Below are 21,538 nucleotides of genomic sequence, written 5' to 3' on the forward strand. Positions count from 1 at the left end.
AGGCCAAGATGACAAGGCCTTCATCGTGAGAAAAACAAATGTAATGTGATTGGACCCTTGCATGGTTTACCTTTGGTTAAGGATGCCCTGATGGTTTTTCTGCTGTCTTCTGTATTCTCTTCACTGCATATCCTTGTTCCTCCCTCCTTTCTTCCTTGAATCCTTTTTTCCTTCTTTCACTCCTCTAATAACTTATTGAGACTATGTTGTAATTGGCATTGAAGATGCAAAAACTGTCAATGTGCACTCCTTGTCCTGTCCTTCAGGGACAGTATTGAATAAGAAAAGGGCAAGAGTGGCTGGGCACAGTGGCTCATGCCTGTAATCCTAGCACTTTGGGAAGCCAAGGCAGGTGGATCACCTGAGGTCAGGAGTTCAGGACCAGCCTGGCCAACATGGTGAAACCCTGTCTCTACTAAAAATACAAAAATTAGCCGGGCGTGGTAGCACACACCTGTAATCTCAGCTACTCGAGAGACTGAGGCAGGAGAATCACTTGAACCCGGTGGGGCAGAGGTTGCAGTGAGCAGAGATCATTCCACTTCACTCCAGCATGGGCGAAAGAGCAAAACTCCATCTCAAAAAAAAAAAAAAAAAAGGACAAGAGCCAGACACCAGTAGGTTTGAGTACTGGGTCTATCATTTCTATGCTGTGGAATTTGAAGCATGAGACTTAGGACCTCTGAGCTTGATGTTCCACTTAGAGTTATTGTGAAGATAAATGAGAGAGAATTTTCAAAGCACCTAACACAAGCACGTGGTAACACAAGCACTTGAGAATGGTAAGTCTATTACCTTTCCTGTCCCCCTTCCCCACACAAGGGTGCGTGAGAACAAATAGGGCTTTCATTCCTAGCCCTGTCTCCAGTGTAGGATCTTTGACTTTGCCTGGTCCAGGGACCTGGACACTTCTACCGTAGCTGTCCCCCCACCCCCAAGTCGTTGAATCACCCACAGTTCCTCTTGTGAGCTCTTCATGTCAGGTCTAATCACCACCAACTGAAGAAAGCCCACAGGCAGAAGCACAGGGGAAATGGAATCTGGTCCAGCGATTCCAATTTAGCCTCCTTTAACTAAACAAGTATTGGCTGACAGGATGCAGCATGCCCACTTATACCACGTGCACCAGTTCTGAGTTTCATTTTTATTTTCATAAAAAGTTGAAGCTATAGATGTGATTATGATACATGATATACTTCTGTAAACATAATAAACTTTTGGAAATATATTTTCTTCCATGATCTGTTAACTCTATTGACAAAAATTAATACTTGGTTGATAACTCACAAGAAGGAAACATTGTCATCTGTTCTGGCCTCAAGCCTTTCATTCTTCTTTCAGCCTGACACTCAGAGGTCTCTGTAACTCTTGAAATCTTGACCATCTATGAACTCTCAAATCTGGAAGAGTAGGGTTTCTTTATATTTTTCAAAGTCTCTTTTGCTCTCTGTGTCATGTGTATAATCTACAGTTTTAGATGGTTCTGAGGGTTTTAGTTTCTCCCTTTCCCCTTGTTGTCCTGACAAGGGCAAGTAGGTTTTGATGGGCTTTGGGTGGGTGTTCTAGATAACAAACCTCCATATGAGAAACAGAATTTGCATCAGAGCCTGTCTCCACCACTCTCACAGGAAAGGCCTGTGCACAGGGACCTGAAAGTGAGGTCTTTAGCCTAGATAATGTCTTCTATTTCTTACATTATGTGACGTTATTATGACTTTTTGCTACTTCTATGGGAATTCTCTTGTGAAAAATTGCTGTAAACGAGTTTTTTAAAAGCCAGTTACGATGAGGGGAAAGGACAGGGCAATTAATACTTGGTTGACAACTCACAAAAAAAGAAACATTCTCATCTGTCCTGGCCTCAAGGCTGTCATTCTTCTTTCAGCCTGACACCAAAGGTTTCTGTAACTCTTGAAATCTTGACTGTCTATGAACTCTCAAATCTGGAAGAGCTGCTTTCAATCAGTGTAACACAAAGTACTGGTGACATTCCTTAGGCTGGATGGTCAGGAATGGCTTTGCTGAGGAGGTAATAATAGTAAGATGAGATAACTGCTCTACTAGGATCTGGGGAAGAGCATCAGAGGCCGAGAGAGCAGCAAGGTCCTAAGGCAAGAAGGAAGCTGGCAGGTTGGATAACAATAAGGACAATGATCAGTCTGAAGCATAATTACAGAGGGCAGACTAGCAGGGATAAGTGGTTGGAGGCCAGATAATGTTCTCTTATAGGCCAGAGGTATGGTGGGCCAGGACAGATGTGGTTGAGATTGTCTTCTCCAGCACTTCAAGGAGCTGTGAGTTGAGGCAGGGGTTGAGATCGTTCCTTTAAATCTGGAGGAAAGGTCACCAGCAATATCTCCAGAAATAATGCTTAGTATTCTAATACCATGATACACTGCTAGAAATGATTTTTCAAAAGACTTAAATCCAAGGTGTAACCTAGTACCTTTTATATGAGGAGAGTTCATTTAAGAAGAACCCAGGAGGCAGAGGCTGCAGTGAGCTGAGATTGTGCCACTGCACTCTAGCCTGGCTGACAGAGTGAGACTCTGTCTCAAAAAAGAAAAAAAAGGCGATACCACCTTATTCCTGCAAGAAGGGCCATAGTCAAAAAATAAAAAAATAATAGATGTCGGTGGGGATGTGGTGAAAAGGGAACACTTTTACACTGCTGGTGGAAATGTAAACTAATACAACCACTATGGAAAATAGTGTGGAGATTCCTTAAAGAACAAAAAGTAGAACTACCATTTGATCCAGCAATCCCACCACTGGGCATCTACCCAGAGGAAAATAAGTCATTGTACAAAAAAGAAAAAAAAAAAAAAGATACATGCACAAGCATGTTTATAGTGGCACAATTCGCAGTTGCAAAAATATAAAACCAGCCCAAATGCCCATCAATCAACAAGTAGACAAAGAAATTATGGGGTGTGTGTGTGTATATATATACACACACACCACATATATACACACATATATATGTATGTGTATATATACACAGATACCACAATTGTGTATATATACTATATATAGTATATATTATCTATTGTATAGACAATATATATACAATTGTGGTGTGTGTGTGTGTGTATATATACACACACAAAAAAACACAAACACAAACACACACACACTGTGGAATACTACTCAGCCATAAAGGGAATGAAATAATGGCATTTGTAGCAACCTAGATGGAAATGGAGACCATTATTCTAAGTGAAGTAACTCAGGAATGAAAAACCAAACATCATATGTTCTCACTCATAAGTGGGAACTAAGCTATGTGGATCCAAAGACAGAATGATATGACGGACTTTGGGGACTCAGTGGGGAAAGGGTGGGGGAAGGGGGTGAGGGATAAAAGACTGCCAATTGGGTACAATGTATACTGCTCAGGTGATGGATGCATCAAAATTTCAGAAATCACCACTAAAGAACTTATTCATGTAACCAAACCCGATCTGTTCCCCAAAAACTTATTTTGGAAATAAAAAATAAAAAGAAAGAAAAGAAACAGAGTTATAGTCTATTTTTTTTTTCCCTGTAGGATGCTTTTGGTCAAAGGATACCACATAAAATCAACAGACATAAATTACAAAACAAACTCCAAGGTAAGTGACAAAGTTCAAAATATAATGTAATTTTAACATGCCACTCAATAGAAATGTTCATTAGGTAACAATGCAGGGTTCAAACATCGAAATGAATATATTATATTTTAATTTAAAAACATGACAGGCAACATAAACTTTTATTACTGAGAATTTCATATAAGTACTATGCGCTAACTGATAGCACTACTGGAGCTCCTTATTACTGGGAATTTTAAACCCAAGTTCCATCTGTAGTTTTGTTAACTGATGATATAATAGGATGAGTTGCTCTCACAATTAAAGTAATTAATGAATGTAGATTTTAAGAGTAGACTGGTAATGACACTGTTTCATAATGTAGACTGAGAGGAAATATTATATATTAATAATTGTGACGATGATAAAAAGAGTTTTGTTGAGGGTGATCTAGTAAACTGAGTAAATGTTTTGCAGACAGATTTCTGTTCTAGTCCCTGCTCTCCTACATAGAACTCATATGAATTGCTAAAAATCCTTTGACATGGCTTAGACTCCATAACTTCATCTGTAAAATGGGAATGATCATGTCTATCTGTCAAAATTATCTTTCTTTAATAAATGAGATAGTGTTTGGCAAGCCTCTACTGAAGTGGACTTATACTCTGTAGTCCTTCCATCATCTCTCCTGTTACTCGAGCCTCCCTTGCCCACAATCCACCCGGACCATAAATGTAAGGCACACCAAAAACTGATGTGCTTCTATAATGTGGTTAGTTTCATTTGGGTTTTGTGAGTTACTCATCAGAGTGATTTATGATGCATCTTATCCCAGAATAGTTTCTGCAGAGATAATAATTTAGATGCCAGTCCAGTCTTTCTCCCATAGAAAACATATCCATCATGATAACGCATTAGGGTTTAAGTCTTAGAATTAACAAAATGAAAACTCCCTGAAAAATTTAGCACAATTTAATACACAGCCTCAAAGTAATGAAAGAGAATGTACCACATTCCAATATATATGCTACGTACCAATATACCATATACCAATGTATTATACATGTAAACTAGTTACTGAGGACATTGATGCTATTATACCTAATGAATCCATTTTTAAAAAAGAGAAAATAATAAAAATAGCTAGTTAAGGAATAGATATGAGTTAGGGTTCGTGGAAATAAAATTTTGACTATTCATGTTCCCAAATCAAGAGTAGGACTGTTGTTTTATAATTAATGAAAACAGAGGAATCTTATCATCTGCATGCCAGACTGAAAGAAATGGCATATCATAAATTTGTCTTCCTTGTTCTTTTGCAGTGTTTCAAAGTAAGTACCTTATCTCCAGGGAAATGCATGCAGCTTGCTTTTAGTCAGTTTACTGATTAAAGGAAGGAAAGCCGAAGGCACATTTGCTCAAAACATGTGGCCCCAAATTTGGCAACTCATTTGTTGCTGTGTGTTCTGCACTGTGCCCTGCTACCTTGCCGATGCCATTCTCCATAATCTGACTGCGAGGGGGAGAAAAATCAGCTCCACAGAATGTGTTCTTCTCTATTTGTACTATGAGGTAAAAGGTAGCATGCACTCTTAAAGCTGAACAGAAGCAAATTTTAATAGATGCTAAGTTTATATTAATACTATCTGATACGTTGACATATAATTATAGTATTAAAGGATTTGGGATAAAAAACAATCTTATGTAAGGTTATGTAAGGACTGAAATGGAGGACCAGGTAAGGCTATCATAAGGCAAAAAACAAACAAACAACAACAACAACAAAAAACAAAAAATAAAACCAGGAAAAGTGGTGAGTTGCAATCAGTGATTACTAGATTTGTTTGAATTGTTAGTAACCAGGGCAAACAGCAACAAGCTGGTCAAGATTTATGGCTGTCAGTGCTCACTATTTCCAAACCACTATTTGGAAACTTAGAAGAAGACATGTTTCTAAGAAGAGAGAACGTTTTCCCTAAGTTCTGGTTTTTGATATGCTTGCTCATTATCTGTCTCACTCAGCTGACCCATCACAGCAAATATATCTGTATCTTTTTCTTAAATGGAGCAGCAGATCCTATTTGCATTTGTTTCCCACTGTCCCCTTCCCTTGGTAAATCTAACTATAGTATTTAAAGAGTTTATGTATTGACTGGCGCAGTGTCTTACGCCTATAATCCTAGCACTTTGGGAGGCCAAGGCAGGTGGACTGCCTGAGCTCAGGAGTTCAAGACCAGCCTGGGAAAAATGGTGAAACCTCATCTCTACTAAAATTAAAAAAAAAAAAAAAAATTATCTGGGCATGGTGGCATACGCCTGTAATCCCAGTTACTTGGGAGGCTGAGGCAGAGGAAGTGCTTGAACCCGGGAGGTGGAGGTTGCAGTGAGTTGAGATTGTGCCATTGCACTCCAGCCCTTGTGACAGAGTGAGACTCTGTCTCAAAAATAAATAAATAAATAAATAAAAGAAGGTAGTTTGTGTTTTTGTGTTTATATAGGAAATAAAATAAGTAGGGATTTAGCCCTACTTACTTACTTACTTACTACTTGTGTTTATATAGGAAATAAGTAGGGATTTAGCCCTGGCTAGCAGGAAAGTAAGGAGTTATTTTATAAGAAATGTTACTAATTAATGTGGCGATGAATCAAAATGCATGATTCATATCATTGCTGCAAATAAATTTATATAGGATCACTTAAAATTTTGGTAACTTAATAATCTGACTGCGAGGGGAATGCTATGCCTTGCTAATCGACATAAGTCAAATGTGAATGTTGTAGAACATCCTAAAACGACTTGAATAGCAGCAATACCCATGAAATTTCTATGAAAAATAATTATCTGTTAAACAGAACAGTATTTCTTATAACCTACACAATCCTATCATAATGTATATTCTTTTATATTATTTGGTTAAAAAAACACATACCAAAATTTATCCTTCTAACAGTTTCCATAATGTCTGTTCCTAATGTTGCTCTTAAGATCCAGCAAGTTTGTAAAGCACCTTTTGTGAATCAGCAGAGGTGAATACATTCAATATCATTTTAGGACCACATTATTTGCTGCAGTTTAATACTTGAAAATATTTTATTCATATAAAGTACTTTTTTTCCCCAAGCTAACCGCATCATTAGAATTGCCTGGGGAGTAGGGATTAGAAAAGTAGATTCTTTCCTGGAACATTTGATTTAGTAGTTCTGGGGTTAAGACGAGGGATCTCGGTGTTTAAAAAATTCACGATGTGATTGGTTTGATCAGGCTGACTAGGAAACACAGATGCAAAGAATGCGTATCCCTACTTATTAGAAATATCCTATTTCCCATCTTCTTTTACCTATTACTGAGTAATAGGAGTTTTCTTCATTAGTGTAGGGTTTGAATACTTGAGGGTTCTCATGAGCTGCTGCTGCCACCTTGATGCCACCCTCCTAGCTTAAGACTTCCCTTTTAATACCAACCATGGGAGTAGTGGGGCAGGTGGGCTATATATTATGTGCTAGCCTGATATGTCTTAGGGGCTTAGCATACCTAACTTATTTCTACAAGTCTTTTATTAAACAAAAATTATACAAGGGAAGTTCCTAAAACATAGCTTTAGGAAAATCGTCCACCCTAAAAGAAAATAGTGGTTCAAAAAATAGTCAATTAATAAAGGTAAATGTTACCTTGAATGTTTTATTTAGTGCACAGACTTAAATATTGGATATGAAGCATAAATCTCTTTTTTTCTTTTAAAATAAGAACTACTTCTCTACTTAATAAACTTGCAATTTGCTCCTTTCCATGTCACATTTTGTAACAAGTACGAGTGATAAACATCTGGCTTTTTAACAGAAGATGAGTTTGTGCAAGCATAATGTAAATATTAGAACACAAAAAGAGAACCGAGGCTATTAGAAGCCTATGAGCTGATATAAACATTTTAAAAAAGCAAGTTTATAAAACAGATACAATTTAATTCTATTATTTTACAATAAAAATAAACATTAAATCAACACCTATATGAATAAAAAAATGAAGACTGGAAGGAAATATATCAAAATGTCAATAGTGGTTTTTTTTTTCTGATTCTGAAATTCAGGGCATTTTACTTTTATTCTCCCTTTTTATTTGTATTTTAAAACTTTTAACAATTAAGATGTATGTTTATGATAAAGAGCTATTTACAATTATCTTGAAAAAGTCACATTGCTTTTCCTGAAACATTACTGAGAATATGGTTTTTTGTGACTTGCTTTTCAATCCCTCCTTTAAAATCGACCTTGGAAATTTTGTCTGATATTTGTATGTTCACCCAAGCAGTAAATTTATGCACCAAAAATCAGCTACAGAAAGTTCACACTGAAGGGTGTGTTTGATAAGCTGACATTAATAATATACTGTCAATTCTATATTTATATATCTTCAACTCATTTGGAAATTTTTAGCTCTAGATTAAAACAATTTAATCTTTTATGTGAAAAGAAAATGGGAACAGTGTTCTGAAGAAATAATTTAACAAAAGGATTAGAGAAAAGGTTATGCATTATAACCTTATATAAAAGTAATTTTTTAAAACCTCGAACTACTTACGTTTCAAAGTAAAAATGTCCTTTTTATGACATAATTGCTTAGAGAAAAATTATGGTTGGATGCAGTGCCCCCTCCACCTCTCTCTCTCTTCTCCTTTGAGAGAGACTTGATTCTGATGCTGGCATGTCCAATAATGGAGTGAAGTAGTTACAGGTAACTATCAATTTCCTCAAAGGTTTTAAGTGAAGATAATTATGCTCCCCTTAAACATCCTATAGGTGTGATTTAAAGATAAAATGAAGATAGCAGTCACTTTGATGTTTTAAAATCACACCCAAAGAAAACATACTTGGATCTAGTCAAGTTGAAGATGGTCCAGATTTACACTCCCTCCAGATATCACCAATCCACTGAAAACCATGTATGAAATAATGGTATTCAAAGATTGACATGAGACAGCACAAGGGAGGATCCCTAAAAGAAGGAAAATAAACCTGGTAAACTCTATGATGGTTTCAGAACTGCAAAATTTCTTTTATAAGTTTTCAGCTGAGTAGTGATAAAGTCATGCATGTGAGGAAATTATCAGATGCTGGAGAAATAACTGCTTTTGAGTTTTAGAGCTCACTCAGAATACTTTGTGTCCTCAACAACCAGAGTTGAAAGGCCTTTTTAATTCACAGAGTATCTTACTTAGAAGAGTGTTGCCTCAAAAATAAGGTGAAATTAGTCTTAACCTACAAGATACTCTAGGACAACATATTAATGCAAAAGTATAAAACTGTTTTCAAATACCTTAACTGCATTGTAGAACATATATCCAGAATATTAACAGGAATACAAAAATATCTAGCACAGAGAAAGGCGTAATTATCAATTTATGGCTTCTAACTAAAAATTAAGAGACATGAAAAATAGTAGAAAAATAAGACATACAGCTAGGTTAAAAATTAAAACAAACAAACTCAGAAATGACCGAATGATAGAATGAGTAGATAACAAACCTACAATTCTATACATTCAACAACGTGGAAGAAACATGTTGAAAGAGACCTAAATGAGTTTTCAAAATTTAAATTAAACTTCTAGAAATGAAAAACAGTATATGAAATAAAAGTACAGTGAATAGGATTAACAGAAGATTAGACATTGCAGAAGAAAATGTTAGTGAACTTGAGACATAGTGATATTGACAGGAGGCAGAGAAATTCTAGGCAGAAATGGGCTCCTCACAAAACTCCATCCTCAAGGCAAAAAGCCTGAAATGGCCACCCAAAGTGAGAACTTCTATTCCTGTTTTCCTGCTCAAATGTTGCCGTTTCCTAAATCACTCATGACCCACTACATTCCCCATCCTGTGCTTATAAAAACCCCAGACTTGAGTAGCAGAAAGGGGAAGCAGCTGGATGTTACAGCTGGATATTGGGGAAAAGCAGCTTGACTTCAGAGGGATGGCTTGGCATTGTAACTTCAAAGAATTCAGCCAGAGATGGCTGGACTTAAGGGGACGATTACCTACCTACCCTATACCCTTTCCAGCTCCCCTTTCCACTGAGAGCCAATTTCATCTGCAATAAAATTCACATTTAACATCCTTCAATTCGTTTGTGCAATTGAACACAATTTTTCTCATTTTTCCTGGACGCTGGCCAAGAGCTTGGGAGCTACAAGTGTGGATGCAAAAGACTGTCAAACTGGCCCTTTGCCCTCACTGGCAGAAGACAGCCATCTCAAACAAAAAGGCAGAGGGCCCACTGAGCTGTTAACACTGAGGCATCCATGGATGGCAGAGCTAAAAGAGCACTGTAACATACATTCTGGGGCTTCAGGGGTCACAGGGCCCACAGAGATGCTGCCGTGGGGCCTGTACAGAGTTTGCTCCTGCTGGTGCCCAAAATTGCTCACCCCAGCTCCTGCACCACTCACCTGTGTGTGCCCTCCCACAAGAGGTGGAACACAGCGAGTTCAAGTGAGTGGAGTTCACTCCTGCTGGCGCTGAAGTGGCCTGCTGGTTCCAGCACTCGTGCACTCCAGTTCCTACCTCGTTCATTCACATGCTCCCTCCTGCGAGGAGTTGAAGCTGTGGGCTGAGTAAACGAGGTACCTGTGTTGTGAGTCCTGTGAAGGGGTCAGGGAAATATCCTGCTTCAATAGTAATAGAAAATTTCTAAAATGAGACACAGAGAGAAAAAAAGACTGAATAAAGTAAATAGAGCATCAGTCAACTGTGGGGAAACTTCAAGATGCTTCAAATATGTAGTTGGAGTCCTTGAAGAGTAGAGAGATGGCTAGGTGCAGAAGTAAGGACCAAAAATGTTCCAGATTTGATGAAAACTACAGAACCACAAGTCTAATAATTTCAAAATTCCAAATACAAGAAATACGAGAAAAGCTATCTTAAGAAACATCATAATCGAATGGCTTAAAACAAATGACTAAGAGAAAAACTTAAAAGCAGTCAGTGAAAATAAGACAAATTAGGTACAGGAAAACAAAGATAATGACAAGAGGCTTTCCATCAGAAACACTGCAAGTCAGAAATAGTAGAGCAGTATCATTAAAATTATGAAAGGAAAACACCTCAAACTGTCAAATTATAATGTTACACCAGTAGAAATATCTTCAGAAAATGAATACCCAAAAAGGGACATTTTTAGATATATAAAAGTTAAACAAATTTGTCACCAGAAGGCATGTACTATAACAAATGTTAAAGGAAGTTCTTTAAGCAAAAGGAAAATTTTATCAGATGGAATCTTAATCAACAAAAATGAAATCTCTTTAAAATGTAATTGGCTGTTCAAAACAAAAATAATAACTATGTCTAGAGAGCTCTATAACATATGTAGAAATAAAAAGTATGTCAATATTGACCCAAAGTTGATAGGGAACATGGAAACATTTTGTTGTAAGGTTTTTACTGTAAGTGAAGTACTATATTATTGCTTAAATGTAGACTGCAATAAGTTAAGGATGTGTAGTATAGGCCATGGATTGGCAGACTCTTTTTGTAAAGGACAAAATGATAAATAATTTAGGCTTTTTGATGATATGATTTCCATTGCAAGTATTCAACTCTGACAATATAGAAAAAAATCAAAGACAATATCTAAGTAAATCAATGTGTCTGCATTATACTAAAACTTTATTGACAAGAAAACAGAGTGAACTGGATTAGGCCTATGGGTTATAGTTTTCTGACTCCTGATATAGAAAGACCTGAAAGCACTCACTTAAAAAAAAAGAATTACAGTTAAGCCAACAAAAGAGATAAAATGGAATAGTAATAATAATAAAAAGTATATTAATACAAAGAAATACAAAAAGAAAAGTGGAAAAAAAACAGATGTGACAAAGGGATGGGAAATAACAAGATAGTAGATTTAAACCCCAAAACATAAATAATCATATTAAACACAAATGACCTAAAAATCTGATTTAAAAGGCAAAGATTTTCGAATGGCGTAAAAAAAGATTCAATTAAATGCTGCCTACAAGAATCCCAATTTCAATGTAAAGAAACAAATAAGTTAGATAAAAGGATGAAACATATGACATAATAACACAAATTTAAAAAAAGGCTCGAGTAGCAATATTTGAGACAAAGAAGATTTCAGAGAAATAATTTTGCTAGGGCTAAAAATCCAAGCCTGGCTTTTCAGAAAAAAAAATTACGACTTTTTCCTGTTGCCAATTAACGAGCTCTTTAATGAGAAATTCTCATTCCATCTTATGTGGGGTCTCATATTAATGATGCACTTGAGGTTGGCAGCAGAAATAGCTTCCCCACCCCCAATATACGCATTGCTGTGCATATGCAGATCAATCTCTTTATGTCCCAAAGTGGCTTCGCATCTTCTCTGGGAGAATAGCTGAATGGAAAATTTCTTGGGGGTGATATTTATTCCCCAAAGTTGGTTAATTCCAGAAATATCATGAGAAAAATATGTTTACATTAAGACTTGTTGGAAACTGGTATTTTATCATTGTACTAAATATCTGATTAGCTTTTCTTTACTCAGTTTGCTAGAAAACAAAACAGGTGAAATTATTTTTTAAACACTTGTTGTTCCACAGCCAACATATTCATTACATTGGAAAAGAACATTTATTCACTTTATACAATTAAGAATATTCTGGGTCGGGTACAGTGGCTCACACCTGTAAATCCATCACTTTGGAAGGTCAAGGTGGGTGAATCACTTGAAACCAGGAGTTTGATTGAGGCCAACCTGGCTAACATGGCAGAAACCAGTCTTTGCAAAAAATACAAAAGTTAGGTGTGGGAGCGCATGCCTGTAGTCCCAGCTACTCGGGAGGCTGAGGCATGAGAATCACTTGAACCCAGGAGGTAGAGGTGCAGTGGGCTGAGATCGTGCCACTGCACTCCAGCCTGGGCAGAATGAGACCCTATCCTCACCATCAAAGAAAAAATAAATTCTGTAGCTACTCAAAATAGACCTATTATTTCATTGAAGTAGAATTCCTTGTATTGTTTTGTTATTTTTCTCCCCATGGAAAATGCAAAAATGTAGCCAGGGTTGGAGAAAAGATTTACAGTAAGGATCCAAGAAATCAAAAAAGACTGGTCAACACTTCAAAAAAAAGTACTTTGGAAATACAATCAGAATACGATATATAGCTGCAGCATGAAAAAGCCAAGAAAATTCTGACAACTTACTCTCTCAAATGGTAAACAATTCCAAAGAAAATTATGTTTTACCCTAGAGATCTTGTGTTACTCTGTGTGAGCCAAAATAAGAATGAATATTTCCTTTGGAACCTCAGGAATCTTGGTTAGATAAGATGAACTAAATCTACCTTAGGCTATTTAATTAAGAACAGGGAATCTAGTGTGCCATTTAGAATAACTCACACTGTTGTCGTTGAACATATAGTTAGCTGTGCTCTATAACATAATAAAATGAAAAAAAAAATCCCTAAAAGGCTAACATCATAAAAAATCAGTTAAATTATGTTAGTCCTTATGGCTGATATTTTATAATGGAGCCCAGATTAGATTGCTTTATATATAATATTAAAATTTAGGGCAGAAAAGGAGTGATTGATCAGGTTGCTTTTCTTCTTTTCTGTACTTTTACACAGGATCAGAGCTTTGTTTTCTGATAATAGAGGGGTCATAAACTCAAATTCCAGAAGATGCTGCCAGGTAACACACTACATTGAAGTTGAGAGCACATAACACATCTGAAGATATTAATTTAATTAAAAACAAAAGCATATGTCCTCTAACCAAACACCTGCCTATAACTCAAGTGTTTGTGACTCTTGGAACAGACTTTGATTTCTTAGAACAATGGCTACCTCTGTGTCTAGAAAATTATCTGACCTAGAATGACACCCCATAGATATTTAGTACAGAGAGTTGACTCATCTCTGGTGATCTATATAATGGCTTGACATTATTGGAGGCTTCCTTGAACAGCTTAATTTTTAGGGAGTGTGAACTAAGGATTTTTACAAAAAGAATTAATTAACAAAAAACCTTGAAGTGATTTTAAAACTTAATGACATTGTGAACTCTATTCTTTTTTGAAGAGGGTAAAGTGTGAATAGTGCCAATAGTCATCTAAAGCATCCTTATTTAAATTGATTTCCTTCAAGCTGATGTTTTGAACCTCTGTCAATGCCTAAGTAGTTCCACTAACTTAAGGCTAGGTGCCAAATAGTCACTTAAAATAAAAAAAACAATACATTAGCAACAGCATGCTTATCACAGATGTGTTGGAAGGACTGATGACTGAAATTGATTACACATACTATGATTCTTACATAATCCTCAAGAGACCTTTAAGGGAGCATACGCAGATTCAGTGACTGCAAGAATTTCAGAAAGAACCCCTTCTAATCACACTCAGTGGATTGTTTAGCTTACCTGAATATTTCTGTCCACCGTCCAAGTGAATAGTGAACTCTATTTGGAATTTGTGATGAAAATCCCCCATTTATCTCTCATTTATTTATTTTATTAGAGACAGGGTCTCACTCTGTCATACAGACTGGGGTGCAGTGGTGCAATCATAGCTCACTGTAAGCCTGAAACTCCTGTACTCCAGTGATCCTCCTGTCTCAGTCTTCCTAGTAGCTAGGACCACAGGCATGTACCACCATGCCCAGCGGATTTTTAAATTTTTTGGTAGAGACAGGGTCTTGCTATGTTGCCCAAGTTGGTCTCAAACTTCTTGTCTCTAGTTATCCTCTCACCCTCCCTCTCGAAGTGCTGGGACTGCAGGTGTGTACCATTGTGCCCAGTTCCCTTTGCCTTTTGAGATCCTTTCTCTCTCCTTCCCGGTTTGTTCTGTGTCCTGGGAGCTTGGCCTGTGAGGAATGCATCAAAAGGCTGCCTTGCCCTCTGACTTCTGGTTGGATTCAACAAATGAGTGAAACTGGGAAGAGATCAGAGGGACGGAGGAGCATGAAGTTGTGGTGTTTATTTCATTGGCTCCTTCGCTTGGAGGTTGCCACAGGTGGGTTGCATCCCTCAACCAAAGTACACAACTCCCATGAAGAGGTCTTCCTTCCCCAGACAACTCTCTCTGTAGCTGTGGATCTCAGTAAGGTCCCCTTGTCCTTCGCCTTCAAGTGTAAGAATAGAGATAGCTCCACTGTTAGGATCCCTAGGCTGGAGCAATCATCCCTATTGCTTTCTCTAAGCCCTGTCCACATCTTTTAAATAGTCTTTATTTTCCGCATCCTCCTCAGCTATCTTGAGGGTGTTGTCTATTTTCTGCTGGGAGTCCACTTAATACACATGCAGAGTGAGGACAATGAGCATTTGGTTGGGTATATGAGCAGGGAGAGAGGAGGCCGGCCGCAATGAATGAACCATCTCGCACACTCATCTGAGTGATCTGATACGTAGCACACAAGAACGTGTGTGTTTGATGGTACGTATTACTAAATAAAGAAAAAAACCTACTTTAAAAGGATCCTATAATCTGAAGCTTTTTGTTAAACTTAGTGAATAGCATTCTAAAATCACACAGTGAAGTACAACTTAGTTTGATTACTGAGATGTTCTTTGTCAAATCAGCAACAAACTTTTGAAATGCTTTATCGCTGATATTATCAAATATAGTCATGAGCAAAGAATAAGCAGAAAATGATAGTGAGAATGTAGACAAATACGGAGGAGAGAAGACTGGGGAAAATGTCTGATGTTAAAAAAGTCATCATATGACTGTTTATCCATAAGCAGGTTTAAAGTCTGCCCAAGTAGTGGGAAAGTTAACAATGGCCATGTAAATCAGATGTGCTTAAAGTCAGTTTATTTTGTATCTTAGAATGCTTCACTTTTGAGGTAATATCTCCATGGTTGAGTGCTTCCAGGCTGTTAGTGTTGCAATTCTTCTTTCATCTGGGCGAGATTTATTTGATCACAGAAATGTTAATAGCACTGCATCTGGTCAATTCTCTAATGAGCAGAAGTGTTTTCTTGATCAAAACTTCCCAGAGAGCAGAGGCATAAATAGATGTTTGCATATATCATTGACTTCATGTTTCATTAAGCTTGAATTCAGAAAACATTTCTTCCATACAAATATGCAATACTTGGAAAGCTGAAATGTGCTATAAAAATGAAAATGGCTTACTAGTGCAACCAGCTGGATTCTCTCACTGCTCAAAATGTGGTTTTTATTACAAATGAATTGGCCTTCAGGGGAGAATTTTCCCAAGAATATGAACTCTGATTACTTAATATTACCAGTAAGTACAAATTAGATAAAGTGAACTGTGTAAATGAAGGCTGTGAATACTGGAATCCACTACTGAATACATTTCAGAAAGATATCTTTGGGCATGTTTTAAAGATGTGTGCCTGGGAGTACTCAGGCTATGGTGTGGTAAATCACTGGCAACCTATTTCTCAGACTTAGGTCTCCCATGAAGAGATAAAGAGAAAACATTTCATTTTCATTCAGCAAAAACATATTCCCATGAAGAGGTGGAGAGTTCTTTTCTAGAGATCTCTGGGAAATGGACAATTTTATTTCTGGGAAAAAACTAGTATGAATTTCTTCAATACAAAGAGTAGAATACAGGTATCCCGAATGTGTTATGAAATCTGATTTCTCCACCTCCAATGACACTGCTGGCCACAATCACTTTGAGATCCCACCATATTTAACTTCCATTTTAGGGTCTAAAGCCATAAAAGTGAAGCAGTCTCTCTGATGATTTAAACCAGTTAAAGTCACCCTTCTGCTTAAAATCTTGCAGGAGTCTCTCATATCTTTTGGAGCAAAAGTGAAGTCTTTACAATGGCTCTCAAGGCCCTGCTCCCACCTCTGGTCTCTGACCCAATACTTCTTACTGTCCTCTGTCTGTCCTTGCTTACCAGTCACTCCTCTCCAGTCATGTTGTCTCCCTATCTGTTCACAGCTCACATAGGCACAGGTCTTGGATCCAGCCTTTCCTCCGCCTGGATGCTCTTCCAAGATATGTGCATGGCTAACTCCCCCATCTCCTTCCAGTCAGCTTAAATTCACATTCACTACAAAGTCTGCTCTAACAGCCTGATTTCATAAAGCACACTGCCATCCATCTTCCAACTCCCTCTTATCCTCTTTACTCTCTTCTACTTTGATTATGTTTCCAAAGCGTGTATCATCATCTAACATACTATACAATTTATTTATATGATGTTTACTTTTATTATTCGTCTCTCCTCCACTGGGATATAAGCATGAGGCAAAAGTCTTTGACTGTTGTTCACTGAGATACATCAACACCTAGAATGGTAGCCAGCCTAGGGTAAATGATGAATACATATTTGCCTAATCTTAAGGACTATAGATAAAAATGACATCCAACTTTTTAAAAAATTCATTTAAAAAGCCCCAAACCTAAAAATACCTCAAACATATGAATTTCTACTGAGAAAGGAAGAATAACACTAAATAATTAGCTGTAAGGCTTTAATATATACTACTTGCTATTTAGACAAGTAGTCAGCAAACTATTGCCTGGGCCAAATTTAGGGGCCACTTTTATTTTTCTTTTTTTTTTTTTATCAAACTTTTATTGGATCACAGCCACACCCATTTGCTTGCATATTGTCTAAGACTGCTTTTTCTCTACAACCACAGAATTGAGTAGTTGTGACAGAAATCTTCTGGCAAGGAAAATCTGTTAACTGGCCTTTTAGATCGTTTGCCTACTGACTCCTGATTTAGATCCAAGTTAATGACATTTTGCAAAGAAACTGATGTTCAAATGATAGTAATTATCCAAATAAATGTTTTCAGTTTATGTGTTTGCTATAGTTTGAATGTTCCCTTTAAAACTTATGTTGAAATTTAATGGCCAGTTTGATGGTTTGGGGAGGTGGGGCCCTTAAGAGGTGATTAGCTCATGAGAGCTCTGCCCCCATGAATGAATTAATGGCTAGTTATTGTGGGGGTAGATTTCTGGTAAAGGGATACATTTGGTTTCCATTTGCTGTCTTGCCATGTGATACCTTTCATCATTGGATGACCTGGCGCCGTGCTCTTGGATTTCTCAGCCTACAGAACCATGATCCAAATAAACTTCTGTTCTTTATAAATTACCCAGTCTGTAGTATTCTATTACAGCAGCAGAAAATGGACTAAGAGTAGAGAAAATCTAAACAAGAGAGACTGCTTAAAGTGATATTGCTTCATGCTGCAGCTATCTTTGTATCTCTCTCTGATGTATTTTAAGTGTTTAAATTTTTTCTATAATTTATGGACTATAACTGGAATTGAAATATGCCAGAATTCTAAACCAAATGCCCTCTTGAAATCCCATCTTAATTTATTATTCAAAATTCTATGTACTTTATAATGTTATTTTACATTTTATTTACATTTTATAATATGCTGAAATTTTGGTAATATGTCCTTAGTGCCGTGTTTCTATTTAAAAACAATTCCTTTGATGTTCTCTGAAAGGTATTGTCAGATATCATTGCACTATATTTATCCCTCATAAATTTTCTTGAACAAAGATATAATTTTTCCTAACCTTTTATCCTAGATGTACAATTAGCATACCTTATTGAGCAATATAATTGTTAATCTAATAGATGCATTATAATTAATAATAGAAAAGGTAGATTAAGATGATGGATTTATTATTATGCTTAGTAAAACATATGATAACTAGTGCTTTGAAGGGAATGCATTTTGGTGCTATTTTAAATAACACTGAATATACTCAAAAGTCTTTTCTAAACAGAAGTTAAAGTCAACCTAAGGCAAGTATCTGTATAATTCAAATAAAAAACCCTTTTGTTAATTCCCCAAATATTTTTTAGATTATTTTTTACATGTGTGGTATGTGAATGTGTGTGGTTTATATGTGTGTGTGTTTATGTGTGTGTATATGCAGATAGATAGACGGACAGACAGACAGACAGATACATAATATAGAGGGTTCTGCCTGGAGGCTGGCATATAGGAAGTTTTTAATAAATATTATTGTTCTTTTTCTGTATAGTCTTTCCCTTTCACCAATAGGTATCAGAAGTTGAGAAGACCTTTAGAAAATTCTTGCTAATAGAAGAAATGGAAATAGACAAATTAGGTAAACATGACCTTAAAGTCTTCATGATAGACCTGAATTTTACAGCTAGTCCTTTTATATGGGCCATCCAACCAGACAACTGACTGCTTCATTTGGAACTTAGGCTTCAAAAGAAAACTTATTTTGGGGGAAACTAAGCCTGAGAAGATTAATTTATCATCAATTTAAATACAATTTTTCTGTCATTAGCATATGAAAGGGTATGCACATCAGATTCACAAACAAATATTTATTCAGCCCCTACCAATGTCAGATGGATGCTTTCATAAATGAGTTATTAAAGTTAAACATGTAGAGACATTTATTAAATAGTTGTTAAATATGTCAATAACTTGGATTGAATATGCCATTATAACCCTCTTTGAATGAGGAAATGAGGCCACAATGGTTTAACGACTGAGTTTCTTGATAAAAAGGAATATTGCTTGTAACAACTTGTATTGCCAATAGTTATCACAATGCATGGTATATAGCAAATGATACATATTTAATGCATAAATGGGTGAAGCCTGAATCCATATCGTCAGTAAGACATAGAACCCTAGATTTGAAAGACAATTCCTGACTTCAATACCAGCAATTTTTTTTCTAGGGTAAAGGAAAGCATTCTTGCACAGGGTAAAGAAAAGCATACTGCATTTATCATTCTAAACAAAAATATGCCCTCTTTTAAATATTTGTTACAAAAATAGTAGTAGCCAGGTGAGTAACGGCAAGAAAGGGTTTAACAGCTTAAAATAGGGGGATGTACTTAAGAATGTTTCAGATTAGTGCTCGAGTTAAGTCAGAGACATCTTTGTAGATAATCATATGACAAGGATGAAGAAGATTCTAGAAATAAAGTGCAAAGCTTATACTTAAGGAAAATAGTTGCTGGAAAACATGAGAGCCTCTGGCTTATTTGATATAACACCATTAGTCAACAATCTGTATAACTAGTCAATATTCTCTACTATATTCTGTACAATTAGAATGATTCTGCTATGTTGTAAGTTACAAGGATCTGATACAGTACATTTATGGGATGTGCAGTTAGAACTGAAACAGGGTTGGGAGATGCTAAAATAAGATACTTATCCCAAATACTTTACTGGGGAAAATAAGTGAATCCAGGGAGAATTTCATATATACATTCTTCAGAAATTGTTTATAATGTTGAATTTACTGTGGGTTCTTTGAATTCACACTGGATTCCCATAAGCTGCAAGAATAAACCATTAGCTTTATTTCCTCAGAATTTGCTTAGTAAGCTCTTTCCTTTTTTTCAGTTTACATAGCTAATGCTCACACCTCTTTCAAGTCTATGCTTAAAACTCTCTTAGTATGGGTGACCGTCTTCAAATTTTAGAATTTATTTGGACCCCCAAATTATGCTTCCATAGGACTCTTTTTCCATTACATTCATAATTGTTAATTTAATGTATATTTTCCTTGGTAGCATAAAATCTATATCTAATGTATACATTTTGTGTCAGTGCAACATCTATATCTCCAGTGAATAGGACACTGCCTGACACAGGTAGATGCTTAATAAATACTTAATGAACACAAAAACTAGTGAGAAGGCTGTGAAAGTTTGGATGATGCATTCATTTAGGTTGACTGAGAAGCAGACACCAAAATGGAATTAGGTGTGCAAGAGATTTATTGGTGAAGGGAGCAAGAGAAGGCACAGAGAACCTTCAAATTGTGATATGGGTCTTACCTCTGTGAAAGGAGAGAGGGAAGGAAGGAGTATTGGGTAGAAAGAATGCTATGGTGCAGGCACAAAGGATGTTTAACCAGGCCAATGGGGAGCCTTCAAAGATGCCCACTGGAAGAGTCCCATGTCTTCTCAGAATGGGTCTGCCTGAGAAATCCTGCTATACTTAGTCATTGGTTAGGAGCAACCACAGTGGTCCGTGTAGAGAGACAGCAGCAGTGGCCATCAATCAAGTATGCTTCCTGCAGGAGATCAGAGCAGCACATTTTGATGGCTGCCACACATGGAAACACTGAGGGAGATTTCCTACCAAACTGTCTTTTGGAAGGCTCATTTACACAAAGTTTCTAAAAATATATGTGATTTTAGTCAGGTTAGTTTAAAAATTATTTTCTAAGGTAAGACACTGATTGTTATATCTTACTTGGCATAGGTATCACTGATCTAGTAGTGATAAAGTTTTGCTTCCTGCGTTTGTTTTTCTAAAATCAAAATAAATTATTGAACTTTTGCTAGAAAATGTTAAAATGAAGGGGAAAATCGTGCTTATAAATGGCAGCGATGGCATCTTTTCCAGAACTGAACTGTCAACTACGTACTTAAGTTACATCAGTAGAACAGGCATTTCTTCTCTCATTAGTAATCTGTGATGCATGGTTGATAGCTTACCATAAAAGACTAGTTAGGGTGTAAACACCTACACAATGTCTTTAATGTTCATAACCAGGCAGTATGCCTCTGGAATCCAGAATATCCTTCAGTCTCTAGGCCTATTGCTGTTGCATTTCAACAAGCAAGGTGATTTGAATCAGGAAGATATATTGCCTGTGTTACCAGATTTATTTAGAAAGCAAGTAGAAGATGATTTGACTGATGCAACCTTCTCCAGGGACAGAAAGCAAAACTATAAATACACTGTTGTTAAGATATCGCAAGACCTGTGGGATATAGGCTGCTGACAATGCTTTATGTCAAGATCATTGGTTTTCTCCATAAAAAAATCTTAGGATCAAATTATGTGGGCCGCTGTAGCCTGGGCTAAACTCAAAGCCTAGGTTCAATGAAGATATCCCTTCACTGTTACATGACTTGAAATTACTAAGGACTTCTTATCTGTTGTTGTATTTGGAGAACTGACATTTAGGCAGTCAGTTTCCTTCAGAAGCTTCTAAGGCATCC

Source organism: Piliocolobus tephrosceles, chromosome 3, assembly GCF_002776525.5.
Source record: "Piliocolobus tephrosceles isolate RC106 chromosome 3, ASM277652v3, whole genome shotgun sequence".
Classification (NCBI taxonomy): Eukaryota; Metazoa; Chordata; class Mammalia; order Primates; family Cercopithecidae; genus Piliocolobus; species Piliocolobus tephrosceles.